Source organism: Catharus ustulatus, unplaced genomic scaffold (assembly GCF_009819885.2).
Source record: "Catharus ustulatus isolate bCatUst1 unplaced genomic scaffold, bCatUst1.pri.v2 scaffold_99_arrow_ctg1, whole genome shotgun sequence".
Taxonomy (NCBI): Eukaryota; Metazoa; Chordata; class Aves; order Passeriformes; family Turdidae; genus Catharus; species Catharus ustulatus.
This window is the reverse complement of record NW_024879563.1, coordinates 7,627-22,467: the sequence shown is the minus strand read 5'-3', so window position 1 is coordinate 22,467 and position 14,841 is coordinate 7,627. Positions and strand designations below refer to the sequence as shown.

The window sequence follows — 14,841 nt, the reverse complement described above, 5'->3', positions numbered from 1 at the left end:
TATTCTCTGGTTTTGATTATTTTGCTTGTAATTTCTTATATGAAGATATCTTGTATGCAGATGTTTTGGGTTTTTTTTAAAAATTTACATCTGATTATAACTTTTCACTTTAGTGCCGAAAGACAATACCTAAAACAGTGTCAAAGAAGAGGAAGACGCAGGAATTTGTGGGCACTGGCAGCTGCCAAATAGAGCAGCTGCATTACTCCGGGTGCTTGGGAAACCAATTAGAAACACATGGAGTGACAAAAAAAGTACATAAGATTAAAACAGTGAATGCAACCACACTGTGTGCAATATAGGGCTGGCACCCCGCAACAGAAAAAGTAAAATGAAGTTAGGATGTCTCAAGGACAAATTAAACATCAGTGCTGGAAAATAAGGAAATATTTTCACTGTAGCTTAAGTACATGGATATAACAATGTCAAGAAAATTTTTTTTAAAAGTTAAATTTATTAAAAACAAATCTAGTGTTCAAAACTGGGTTCTGTGGGAAAATTACCACAGTAATTTCACGACTATAAGGCACACCAGATTATAAGGTGCACCTCCGGGAGTTGGCAAATTTTGCAACTTTGTACATTATATAAGGCACACCGGACAATAAGGAACACTTCTTTTCTGCAGCAAGGATCTGCGCCACGTGCAACAAAGTAAGGAAATAGTAGCAGAATCGCAATTGTGGGGTTTACTGGCAGGTGTTCAATTTGCAAACATTTTTTGCAGATTGGTGTAGCCTTTAAACGCAGCCCCAAGTGCCCTCTCTATACATGGGGCCCGGCACTCCCATCCGCCCCTGGCGCTGGCTGGGGAGGTGCAGCTTGGGGTGGCCGTGGCTCGGGGATGCCGTGCTTCAGGACAGCTTGGGGCTACTGCGGCTCGGGGTGGTTTGGGGTTGCTGCTGCTCCGGACTACCACGGCTCTCAGCGGTTCGGGGCAGCCGCGGCTTGTGGCAGTTGGGGGTGGTTTGGGACTGCCATGGTTCAGGACTGTTCGGTCTGCGGTGGTTCAGAGTGGCTTGGGGTTGCCATAGTTCGGGACAGCTCGGGGCTCCACAGCTCAGGGTGATTCAGGGCTGCCATGGCTCAGGGTTGCCACAGCTCGCAGCGGTTTGGGGCGGCTCGGAGCCGCCGTGGTTCGGGACGGTTGGGGGCCACCACGGCTCAGGGTTGGTCTGGGGCTGCTGCGGCTCGGGGCTGCCACAGCTCGCGGCGGTTTGGGGCTGCTGCGGCTTACAGCGGTTCAGGGCTGCTTGGGACTGCCTCAGTTCAGGGTGGCTTGGGGCTGCCCGTGGCTACCCGATGCACAGCCCTGGATCACATTTCCGGGTTGACTCAGGGTCGCCACGGATGGAGGCTCAAAGCTTCTGCGGCCACCTGATTCCTACCTCCCCGCGCCACTCACACACTCTGGGAGCCCCGTGCCACCCCCGCGCCCCAGGAGCCCGGTGCCGCTCTGGGAGCCTGGTGCCACCCCGGCACGGCGGGAGCCCCAGCCACCCTGAGCCAATCCAGAAGTCGGAACCTCAGCCACCATGAGCCAACCCGGAAGTCGGAGCCCTGCGCCGCCTCCGCGCTCCAAGTGTCCAGTGCTGCTCCGGGAAACCAGCACCTCCCATGCGCTCGAGGAGCCCGGTGCCGCTCAGGGAGCCCCACACTTGCCCCTGTGCTCCGGGGGCCCCGTGCCGCTCTGGGTGCCCCGTGCGGCCTTGGCACTGCAAGAGCCCCAGCCATCCTGAGCCAATCGGGAAGTAGGAGCCGTGGCCACCCCGAGCCAACTGTGAGGTGGCAGCTGTGGCCGGTCTGGCGCTCCAGGACTCCCACGCCACTCTGGGAGCCCCACTACTCCCTCTCGCTCTGGGACCACCACACTGTCCCCGCACTCCGGGACCCCGTGCTGCTCTGGGAGCCTTGTACCACCTCAGCCCCACAGGAGCCCTGGCAATCCCGAGCCAATCCAGAAGTAGGAGCCGCAGCCACCCTGAGCCAACCCAAAAGTGGGAGCCGTGGCGGCGCCCCCGCACTCCAAGAGTCCGGTGCCACTCTGGGAACCCTGCACTGCCTCTGCGCTCCAGGAGCCCCCTGCCGCTCTGGGAGCCCTGTGCCACCCCTGTGCTCAGTGAGCCCCACGCCGCCCCCACCCTCCAGGAGTCCGGTGCTGCTCTGGGAGCCCTGTGCTGCCTCCGTGCTCCGGGAGTCCTGTGCTGCTTTGGGAGCCCCACACTGCCCCGTGCATCGGGAGCCCAATACTGCTCCGGGAAACCCGCGCTGCCATGGTGATCTGGGGTTCTCGTGCTGCTCATGGAGCCCCGTTCTGCCTCCGTGGTCCGGGAGTCCTGTGCCACTCCAGGAGAGCCTTGCAGTCCCTGTGCTGCAGGAGTCCCGTGCCGCTCTGGGTGCCCCGCGCCGCCTTGGCACTGCGGGAGCCCCAGCCTCCCCGAGCCAATCTGGAACTGGTAGCCTCAGCCACCCCGAGCCAACCCAGAAGTGGGAGCCCCACACAGAACCTGTGCTTGAGTTGTCCAGTGCTGCTCCGGGAAACCTGTGCCACCCCCACGCTCCAGGAGCCCCATGCTGCTCCAGGAGCACTGCACCACCCCCATGCACCAGGAGCCCCGAGCTGGTCCGAGAGCCCGCGTAACCCCGGTACTCTGGGAGCCCTGTGCCGCTCTGGGTGCCCCACGCTGCCTTGTCACTGCAGGAGCCCCGGCCATTCTGAGACAATCTATAAGTAGGAGCCACAGCCACCCTGAGCCAACCGTGAGGTGGCAGTCACGGCTGCTTCGGCGCTTCAGGAGTCCCGTGCCACTCCGGGAGCCCCATGATACCCCCTCGCTCTGGGAGTTCCACACCGCCCCTGCACGCCAGGAGCTCCGTGCTGCTCTGGGAACCCTGTACCCCCCCAGCCCCACGGGAGCCCTGGCCACCCCAAGCCAATCCGGAATGTTATAGATAATAACCGATTCAAGTCGAATTAAATAGCAAAACAGCAATTTTTATTTTTGCGACCGAAAATGCGGTCTTGGGAAGCCACAAGCGAAAACACAACAGCGCCGAGCCGGGGTCGGCACTGGGTGGACACACACGCTGACCTGACCTCTATCGCATCAGATCCCCCTGTGTTCACAATCTGCCATCTCAGAGTCCGGCTTTATACAGTTTTTCCTGGTCTGAGGCGAGAATTTCCTTTGTTTCTGCTGCAGATTCTCATATTTAGATTAAATCTTTTTTCTGGTGCTGCCCTGGACAAAGGTCCTTCCTGCGTGTTGATGAAGGCTGTGTTTGCTCTGCATTGATGTGTAATTTTCCTTGGGAGTGCTTACGGGGAACGAGCGGAGGTGATCGGCTGTCTGATATGTGGTACTTAACAGGTCCTTCTCCAGTCCGTTGTGGAGATCGCCAGGTTAGGTCTGTTGATATGCTAATTATGGCCGTTGTCTATGGCCCCGGGTGCTTGGTGCTTTAAGGTTCTTTTTACTTTATTTTATTTCATACAATCCTTTTATATAAACACGAATTATAACATATATCACAATACCTCCCCTTCTATATAACCAAATTAATTCGTGTTCCCCTCTCAGTTTTCTTCAGACTCATCACTGCTATCCCATTCTTCCATTGACTCTTCTCAATAATCTATGTAAGAGTATTTATTTTTCCCTATTTACTCTTCAAATTTTGCAAGTGCCTCTACTGCACTAGTATCTACCTCCCGTTCTTCCAATTTCAGCAATTTGGATGCCTTGCCATTCGCTCTCCCAGATGCAATTTCTGGATCCATGGGCATAGTAGCTATTTGCATGCCCTGCACCACTGAGTGTATTAATCAGATGAAACAAGGTATCAAGCATGGTAGGAAGATGACTCTAGCTACTGATCACCATGATCCCAAGAATAATTGTTCCTACTAAGATGCCTGGAGAATGAAACTCCACTTCTGGGCAGGGACATGTGCTACCCTTTTTATTTTTGTAGCAAGATGTCTTATAGTTTCTCCATAATCAATTTCAATACAACATTTTTTCTAAGGTTATTTGATCTATTTTGCTTTTAGGCTCTATGTTTTCCTTGTTTCTGGAGAAACAAAAAGTGTTATTGAATTGGGCACAAACCCATTCATCATCTTTTTCTAAGTAGGTTGATGATGATTGGTTTACTATCTGAGATCAATCTATTCTCAAACTTAAGATTCTTGCCCGCCCAATATGTTTTCCCTTCCATGACACACATACCCAATTGGGTATTGTCATAGCATAACTCATTCACCTGAAAATAGGCCACAAATACAGACTTCTGTTTTCCCCCTACCCACACTGAGCGATTACATTGTCCACAAGTGGGAAGAGGTGTTTGATTGGCATTTCTCTTCTGGATATTGTGAGCAAATGTCTCTGACTGCCCTTTCCCATGTCTTGCCTTGAGATCATAACATATCATTTTCTTTCCCCATTTACACTTCACATACTGAGTGCCGTTAAAGGTACAGTACTCCTCCTTTCCTTTATGGGTGCAGTTGGCCAGGGCAGAGTGAATAGGGGTGCTAATTAGTGGGCATCCCCCACACTCATTGCTACAGTTTTGTGCCGCAGGGCTTGTAGAGTTCCTTGGGTATGCATTAATAGGTGGGAATATGACTAGGCTCAGGCTCACCAGGATTCCCCACAGGCGTACCTCTCTGCCTCTACCTACGCCCACTAGTTTGCTGCTAGCGGCGAGGGAAACCATCTTCTTGGCAGCAGAGGTATTCTTCAGGGGACCAAAGCAAAGTCCGAGCTGCATGTTGCCTCTTAAAGACATCCCACTTCAATAATTTTATCGTGTCCGTCCAACAAGGTACCTTATTTGTTCTCTGGTACTCTTAAAATTTCAGTTCTGCAATTTAGTATCCCACTAATCCCGTGTTGGTATAAGAGAAACCGCTCTACAGAATCTAGCTCAACAATATCCAATTCAGTGGCAAGTACTAGAATTTGGTCAGTCAGAGACAGCTCTTTTCAAAACACTTACACTTAGTACAGAGCCCTCCAGGTTGGACTCCCCCTGTACACAATGTGTAACCCAAACCCCACGACAGATCTGGCACCTGAAATGAACAAAAGGAAAACACCTGCACCCGGAAGCTATACACCGTGTTTGATCTAGGTTGTTCATCGGTTTGTTCAGCGCAATTTTATCTTGAGGTCTCCAGGGAAGGAAGCCACTTTCCACTTGGGTGTTTCCTCAGTTGTCTCTATCCTCTTTACTCTGGAGGCGTGTGTCCAGCCTTTTTCTGCTGTCCGGACTGCTGTGTCTGTGGTTAAAAGGACAAGAAAAGGATCTTCCCAGTGAGGAGAAAGAGAAACCTCTTTCCAGGTTTTAATGAGGACCCGATCTCCCGGCTGTATTTTGTGTATGGCGAACCCCAAAGGAGCATTTTGTGTGACAATTCCCTGTTTTCGCAATTCCTGCAAATTTTTATTTATTGTTATTAGGTAGGGTTGTATTTGTCCATCTTCTATTTTTGGATGTCCTACTGGCATCCCATGATCATACAGCATCTCATATAACATTTCAAAAGGAGATAGCCCTGTCTCAGAGTGAGGCATTGTCCTAATATTTAGTAATGCTAAGGGGAGGCATTTTGGCCAGGACATTTTTGTTTCTATTATTAATTTTGATAGTTGCGCCTTTAAAGTCTGATTCATTCTCTCAACTTGTCCAGAACTCTGGGGATACCATGGTGTATGATATTCCCACCGAATTCCTAGGGCTTCAGCCAGTTGTTTAATAACCTTTGAGGTGAAATGTGTTCCTTGGTCTGAGTCTATATAGTTGATTATACCATACCGGGGGATGATTTCTTCCAGACGGAATTTAGATACTGTCTGGGTTGTAGCCCTTGAGCATGGGTAAGCTTCTACCCAATGAGTTAATTTGTCTACTAGTACTAACAAGAATTTATACCTCCCAACCTTTGGTAATTCAGTGAAATCCACCTGGATTCTTTCAAATGGACGATAGGCCATAGGGCGACTACCCCAAATTACCTGTCGTGTCCTGGCTTTGTTAACCTTTTTGCATATCAGGCACCCCTGCACTTCTTGTTTAGCTAATTCATAAATCCCCTTACACCCAAAGAATCTCAGAAATTGTTCTGCCAGAGCCTGTGATCCCCAATGTGTTTGCAAATGTAGTCTCTTTAGAATTGTTCTGGTATGATCCTTAGATATTAATTCCCTCCCATCTGGTAATTTCCACTTACCTTCTTCTAATATACCTCCTATCTTTTTGTATTCTTCAATCTCTTTTTGGGAGGGACAAGGGGGATATCCCTGAGTCCCACTTTCCCCAAATTCTGGGGTACTTACTGTTAGTAGTGCTGCATTTTTCGCTTCCTTATCCGCTAAATTGTTTCCTCTGATCCGAAATTGTATTCCTGTTTGATGTCCCTTCATATGCACGACTGCAATTGCTTCTGGCTCTCGGACAGCCTCTAGAATTTGTTTTATTATTTCTCCATGGACCAGTCCCCGTCCCCGAGTATTTATTAGTCCTCTCTCTTCCCAAATTTTCCCAAAAGTATGTACCACCCCGAAGGCATATTTTGAATCTGTAAATATTGTTCCTCTCTTTCCTTTTAGTCTTTTTAATGCTCGTAAAACTGCATACAATTCACATGCCTGAGCTGACCAACTCACATTTAAGGGTCCTGATTCAACTACTTCTCCTGTTTTCCCGTCTATGATTGCATATCCTGATTTTCTTTTTCCCTCTACCACTCTTGCTGAACCATCCACAAACCATTTTTCCCCTTCTTCGAGTTCTTCTTCCTCTAAGTCCGTTCGGATTTTTGTCTGTAATTCTACTATTTCAGCACACTTATGGGTTGGTCCCTCCGATGCTTCCCCATACAAAAATTGTGCTGGATTTACTGCAGTGGTTGTCCGTAGTTCTAAATCATGTGAATTTATTAGTATAACCTCATATTTTAACAGCCTAGCATCCGTGAGCCATTTGTCCGCTTTTTGCTGCAGTATACTCCTTACATCATGTGGAGTATACACCACCAGTGAGGCCCCAAATGTTACTTTCTTTGTTTCTTCTACTAACAGTGCTACTGCTACAATCGCTTGTAGGCAAGTGGGCCAACCCCTGCTTACCGGGTCCAGAAGCTTTGACACATACCCCACTGGCTTCCTAGTTCCTGCCCACTCCTGTGTTAAAACCCCGTAGGCAGTATGGTTATTAACATCCACAAACAACTGAAATGGCCTTTTAACATCTGGGAGGTTTAACACGGGAGCAGTTAGGAGAGTTTTTTTCACCTCTTCGAATTCCCCCTCATCTTGTTCTGTCCACTTTACCTTATCCGTAGTCAATTTCTCATATAAGAACTTTACTTTTTCACTATACCCCTCAATCCACTGCCTGCAATAGCCCAGGAGTCCCAATAATTGCCTTACCTCCCTTTTTGTCCGTGGGGAGGGTAAAGATGTAATCCCTGCTATCCTTTCTGGGTCCAGTTTCTTCCTTCCCTTTACTAACCAATGCCCTAAATATTTAACCTCTGGTTCAACAAACTGTAGCTTTGATTTAGAGACCTTTAATCCTTTTTCTCCTAAAAAATTTAGCAACTTTATAGAGGTTGTTCTGACGTCCTCTTCCTTTTGACCGGCCACCAATAAATCGTCTACATATTGTAGCAATTTAGTCCCTTCCCCCGGCACAAATTGACTTAGTAGCTGTTCCAGGGCCTGACCAAACAGGTTGGGTGAGTCCACAAATCCCTGAGGCAAGGAGGTCCATCTGTATTGTTGCTTACGATTGGTGTCTGGGTCCTCCCATTGAAAGGCAAAATAGTCCCTACTGTCCTCAGCCAGAGGACAAGACCAAAATACATCCTTTAAATCTATTACACTATACCATGTGTCTTCTGGAGAAACTTTATTTAATAGAGTATATGGGTTTGGGACTGTGGGAAACAAGGTCTTAGTTCTCATGTTTACTGCTCTAAGATCTTGGACTAACCTGTAGCTACCATCAGCTTTCCGGACTGCTAGGATAGGAGTGTTATGCCTGGACATACAAGGTTCCAAAGTTCCTTTGTCTAGGAGGTCCTCTATGACAGGTTTCAACCCCTTTCTTCCTTCCATAGGGATGGGATACTGTTTGATTCTAATGGGCTCTTCCGGTTTATCAATTTCTATATGTATTGGTTCAATTTCTAATTTCCCTACCTCCCCTTGCTTGTACCAAACTCTTGAATCAATCTTTTTTTCATCTTCTATTGTTAATCTAAATAAACGCACCATAAGCCTGGAGCCTTCCACAATCAAGCTTATCTCTAATGATACCATCAAATCCCTCCCCAATAAATTATAATCAGCTTCTTCTACTAATAGCAGATTTCCTAAACAAAACCTATTTTCCGATTCTATGTCAACATCTTTAATGACTGACACTTCAAAAGGTTCCCCCTTTGCTCCAATAACCTTCACAGTTTCTTTGCTTTTTACACATCCTGAAGGCAACTGCTGAACAGTGCTACACTCTGCACCAGAGTCTACTAAAAATACCAAAATTATTTTCTGGGGTCCTATTCTTAGCTTTACCAGGGGCTCCTGGGATGTTCTGGACCCTAAGTGAAAGAGCCCCTGACACCTCTAATCCTCCAGAAACATCCTCTCATCTTTTATTCGCTTTTTACAGTCCCTTTTGAAACGCCCCCTTTTCTTGCAGTAAAAGCACTCGGGCGCTTCTCCCTGGCCGGCTGCCTGTTTCTTCTGGGCGGGGCTTCGCTTCTTCTGGGACTGCTGATTCGGCGCCGGTCTCGGGTTGCCTTGGGTCTGCTCCTCTTTCTGGGCTTCTCTCACTGCGGCCACTAACACTTTCGCGTTTGTCTTCTGTTGCTCTACTTCCCTTTTCATATAAACCCTCTGGACCTCCTTTAATAACTCCTGCAACCCCTTCTCCTGCCAACCCTCTATCTTCTCAAGTTTCCTCCGTATATTCTCCCACGATTTTGCAACAAACTGAGTTTTCAGGAGGATTTCTCCTATAGGGGAGTCAGGATCTGTCCCTGAATACATTCGGATACTTTTTCTCAATCTCTCCAGCCACTCAGCTGTGGACTCCTTCTTCTGACATTCCCCCAGCGCTTTACTCAAATTCTGCCCTTTTGGCACCGCCTCCCGCACGCCTTGTATCACCATGCTTCTTAGTTCTATCATTCTTAGCCTGCCTTCTTCCGTCTGAGCGTTCCATGACGGTCTCACGCTGGGCCACCTCTGGTCCCCTTGCCCTCCCAGTGGGTTTCTGCGCTCCCAATCCCGAATTGCTGCTTGCCTAATCATTTCTCGTTCCTCGATACTAAACAACGACCTTAATATCGCATTAATATCATCATATGTGTATATGCTGGTCCCTAAAAATTCGTCCAAGAGGTCAGCGACCCCTATTGGGTCATCCATCAGATTACCCATTTCCCTCTTAAAGGCTCTTACATCCCCAGTATTTATTGGTACATGCACAAATCCAATAATTCCCGGGGCGGTAGGTACCTCCCTCAAAGGGAGGATTTTACATCTGTCTTCTTCTTCCTCACTATCGTCATTACATACCTTCCTCATTTTGTGCCTTGTCCTGCTGGCTGGTGGGGACCCGATTTTCCCCGCGGCAGGGATTGTTCCTTTGTGTTCGGGAGGAGCAGGAGGAGGAGGGGGAGGGGGGGGAGGGAGTGCTGCCGCGGGTACCTGCTCCTGGGAGGGCGGGACTCTCAGGGCTGCCTCAGCTGGCACGGATTGGCACAGGAAATCCGTGTGTGCGGGAAAAGGTGCCGGAGCCGGGAGGGGTTGGGGTGCTGAGGCAGGGAGAGGTTGGGGTGGGGGATTTAGGTATGGAGGTGGCAGACTATCAAGGGGTTCCCATACCTTACCTGGAGATGCAGCATCCTTGCAAGTTTTGACCGGATATAACCCAGTACTGGTGTGCATCCATAATTTGGCATAATCTCTCTCCTCTCTTACCTGAGGGTATTTTTCGCTCACGTGGCTGATTAAAGCCAGGCAAACCCATCTCTCGAACGTACCAAAAACAGGCCAAATTACGTGCTCCCTGATCTCCTTGCCCCCCCAAATCTCCATGCAATAGTGAATCAACTTTTCCTTAGATTTATTTCTTCTATCGGGGCTCCTTTCCCAATATTCTATCATCCAACCCAGCGGGCTGTCTTGTGGGATCTCGGGTAACTTACCTTTTTTTATCTTTTTCAGTATATCCAGGGTTTTTCCCTGGAGTTTGCTCTTTTTCTGTCCCATTTCTTTGCAGACAAGAATAAAAAATCTCAAGCTAACTTAGTATACCTTTTTCCGTGTTTCACGCTGGGACCTTCCGAATCTGAGAAGTATTGAACTGCAGTATAAACTTAAATTATTTCAATTTTTATTTATTTTTTTTTTTCAATCTACTCACCTCACACAGAGAACCGTTCCGTGGAGCTTTTCGAAAGGAGGCGAGCTCTCTTTTCCTGGGCTTGAACTAGCCCCTGTGATATATGTTATAATTCGTGTTTATATAAAAGGATTGTATGAAATAAAATAAAGTAAAAAGAACCTTAAAACACCAAGCACCTGGGGCCATAGACAACGGCCGTAATTAGCATATCAACAGACCTAGCCTGGCGATCTCCACAACGGACTGGAAAAGGACCTGTTAAGTACCACATATCAGACAACCGATCACCTCCGATGGTTCCCGTAAGCACTCCCAAGGAAAATTACACATCAATGCAGAGCAGAAACAGCCTTCATCAACATGCAGGAAAGACCTTTGTCCAGGGCAGCACCAGAAAAAAGATTTAATCTAAATATGAGAATCTGCAGCAGAAACAAAGGAAATTCTCGCCTCAGACCAGGAAAAGCTGTATAAAGCTGGACTCTCTGCGATGGCAGGTTGTGAATACAGGGGGATCTGATGCGGTAGAGATCAGATCAGCGTGTGTGTCCACCCAGTGCCGACCCCGGCTCGGCGCTGTTGTGTTTTCGCTTGTGGCTTCCCAAGACCGCATTTTCGGTCGCAAAAATAAAAATTGCTGTTTTGCTATTTAATTCGACTTGATTCGGTTATTATCTATAACAATTTGGTGACCCCGACGTGATCCTGATTTGGGGTTCGGGAGGGACCTACTTTCTGTCCAGGAGGCGCCTCGCTGATTTCAGCGACCTGGCGGGAGTGGGGAACTCCCTAGAACCATTCGGGAACCCGAACTAAAACCAGAAGCCACAAACGAAAAGGGGGGAAACGGGCCCAGAGCTCTCGGATAACCGTGGCAACTTTTCACTCATAAAACTTGACTTGCACGAAGAATCCATGCAGGAAAAGGAACCTTAAGTATTGCGTGGTTGAGTGAGGTGTGACTGAGCGCGTGGGTGAGACGTGATTTATCACGAAGCGTGTGCGGACCCCGAAATCGCAGTTCCACCATCCCGCGAGGGACGTGGTCGGTTGAGGGGGAAGCGAACGTTACGTGTAAAAACTCTTTCTCATGTGTCAAGCTTAAAACTAAAGATGTTTTGGGGGTCGGTCACGGGGGGATCGGGAGGGAGGTACGTTTCCTAGGATTTGGAAAACTGGTAAACCTCTTGGTCCAGGGGCTAGTTCAAGCCCAGGAAAAGAGAGCTCGTCTCCTTTCGAAAAGCTCCACGGAACGGTTCTCTGTGTGAGGTGAGTAGATTGGAAAAATTGAAATATATAAAGTTTAAACTGCAGTTCAATACTCCTCAGATTCGGAAGGTCGCAGCGTGAAACACGGTAAGAAGATATACTAAGGTAGCTTGAGATTTTTTTGTAAAAGAAATGGGACAGAAAAAGAGCAAACCCCGGAGAAAAACCCCGGAGAAACTGAAAAAGAAAAAAAGGTAAGTTGCCCGAAATAACAAGGGACAACCCACTGGGTTGGATGATAGAACACTGGGAGGGGAGTCCCGATAAGAAAAAGTAAGTCTAAAAAAAATTAATCCCTTATTGCATAAAGATTTAGGGAACGGAGGGAGCAGCTGCGAGTCCCCTGTGTCTTCCACTCCCAGAGCGAGTGCGGGTGGGCAGTGAAGGCGATTGGGAGCGTGTATCGACAGCGGCGGGGGGGGCGAGTGGTGTCTGTGTGTTAAGCAGCCAGACCGAGCGCGGAGGTGCAGGTCCGGGAGCGTGGCCTGTGGGGGCTGAAAGGCCCCGCGGACTCAGCGTCTGAGCAGGAGCGGCCTGGCCGCTGGTCCCTGTGAGGCTGCGGGATGCCCTGGCCCTGTGCTGCTGCCCATGCTGCTGCCGGGCCGTGCTGCTGGGAGCACTGGTGGGGGAGGAGCTGTGTTTAGACTGTAACAGGACAGAGACTGGCCCTAAAATACAGTGTCTGATAGAGAGAGAACAAGGGTAGAGAAATATCTGGGAAATGCAAATTGTAAGCTTCTGTTTTCTTGTGAATTCTGCTAGAAAATGAGAGTAATACAGAAAAAGTCGTGAAAGTTTGCTGAATGTATGAAATGAGTTTAAAAAGCATGAGTTTCTGATTGTGTTTGTAATTTACAGGGAAAGTATTTAACGGAACATTGAAGAGTGTGATGAGGAGATGGAAGAAAGGGGGAAGAGAAAGATTCCTTTGTTCTATGTTGGAATTTTGAGTGCTTGGGAGAGTGGTTGAGGCAATCTGGGGAGATGATGTGGAGTTCACGCTTCTCATGTGTACTGTTCTCTGTGAATCAATCCTGCTCCCCGGCAGGCATAAAGAGAAATGCCTGAAAGAAAAGAGAGAGAGACCCGGTCCTTCCCAGGAATGTGTGCTGGTGCTTTATGCTCAGGGAGAGCGCTGAAGTGATTTAAGGTTGTGAGTAGAGCAGCTGGAAAGGGTGTTACTGTTTTATTTTGCTCCTCTCAGAAAAACTCAGCCCCTTTTGAGGAGAGGGGCGTCCTCACGGATGGTGCTCGGAAATGTCCTGGTATTTAAAATGAAAAGCGATAGTGCCACTCCACTGTGGCCAAGTGTGGGGATGAAACCTCATTCCCAGGTGCTGTGTGAGTGCAAGGTCCCAGTCCAGCAGCTCTTCCCAGTCCTCTGGAGCTGTGTGTGCAATGCTGGTAGTGACACTAGTGTCCCTGTACTCCCCAGGACTGTCAGAGCCAGTGGGACACTTGGATTTCTAATATAGTCTAATTGAATTAACTTTGTTCATTAACAAAAGCTGAATTAAGATGTTCTTAGGAGTGTTTCACATGTGTAGCTATTCCTAAACCAATGAAGTTGCAGTTGTTTTTGATATGTGTGAAAAGGATGTAGAAAAGAGCATTCTGCTCTGTGTCTACTTCCTCCCACCATCCTGAAGGAATTTCATCTTAAATCCAGAACTGTCTGGATGTGATGTGTGGCAGGTGCAAAGCAAGTTGTAGAGCTAAAGTTTTTACAGGAGCTGTTGGTGTGTGAATTTTCCCTTCTCAAAAGCCTGTGCTTTGGTTTTTCCTTTTCTTTAACCTGTTTAAGTTAAGAAGAGATGTATGTTTTAGTAAAGTAAGATGGCCCAGGAAAAGATCTGGTGGGGCAAAGGTCAGAAATAAGATGTTTGGACCTGGGAGAGAATGTAGTGTCTGTGTAAAAGTAGAAAAGTTTTATCAAGACATGAAGTTTTTATCTCTCTTCTCTGGGAAGGTCTTTTTCTTGTCCTTTTAACCACAGACACAGCAGTCCGGACAGCAGAAAAAGGCTGGACACACGCCTCCAGAATGAAGAGGATAGAGACAACTGAAGAAACACCCAAGTGGAAAGTGGCTTCCTCCCCTGAAGACCTCAAGATAAAATTGCGCCGAACAAGCCGATGAACAACCTAGATCAAATATGGTGTATAGCTTCTGGGTGCTGGTGTTTTCCTTTTGTTCATTTCAGGTGCCAGATCTGTCGTGGGGTTTGGGTTACACATTGTGTACAGGGGGAGTCCAACCTGGAGGGCTCTGTACTAAGTGTTTTGAAAAGAGCTGTCTCTGACCGAATTCTAGTACTTGCCACTGAATTGAATATTGTTGAACTAAATTCTGTAGAGCAATTTACCAACACGAGATTAGTAGGAAACTAAATTGCAAAACTGAAATTTTAAGAGTACCAGAGAACAAATAAAATACCTTGTTGGACAGACACAATAAAATTATTAAAGTGGTATGTCTTTAAGAGGCAACATGCAGCTCAGACTTTGCTTTGGTCCCCTGAAGAATACCTCTGCTGCCAAGAAGATGGTTTCCCTCGCCGCTAGCAGCAAACTAGTGGGCGTAGGCAGAGGCAGAGAAGTACATCTGTGGGGAATCCAGGTGAGCCTGAGCCTAGTCATGTTCCCACTGATTAACGCATACCCAAGGAATTCTGCGAACTCTGCGCAAAAAGCCGTAGCAATGAGTGTGGGGGATGCCCACTAATTAGCACCCCTATTCACTCTGCCCTGGCCAACTGCACCCATAAAGGAAAGGAGGAGTACTGTACCTTTAACGGCACTCAGTATGTGAAGTGTAAATGGGGAAAAAAAAAAAAAAGATATACTATGATCTCAAGGCAAGACATGGGAAAGGGCAGTCAGAGACATTTGCTCACAATATCCAGAAGAGAAATGCCAATCAAACACCTCTTCCCACTCGTGGACAATGTAATCGCTCGGTGGGGATAAAGGGAAAAATGGAGTCTTTATTTGTGGCCTATTTTCGGGTAAATAAGTTATGCTATGACAATACCCGATTAGATATGTGTGTCATGGAAGGGAAAACATATTGGGTGGGCAAAAATCTTAAGTTTGAGAATAGATTGATCTCAGATAGTAAACCAATCATCATCAACCTACT

The 14,841-nt window shown here is 47.8% G+C and overlaps 1 protein-coding gene across 1 annotated transcript in view; it reads left to right on the top strand.

Annotated features, from left to right (window-relative positions):
- Window positions 1-14,523, top strand: part of CETN3 (centrin 3) — a 108,731-nt gene extending 94,208 nt beyond the window's left edge. Inside the window, exon 11 of the transcript XR_004421031.2 lies at window positions 13,697-14,523. The gene's annotated coding sequence lies outside the window, so the exon portion shown is untranslated. The remainder of the gene's footprint in view (window positions 1-13,696) is intronic.
- The last annotated feature ends 318 nt before the right edge of the window (window positions 14,524-14,841 follow it).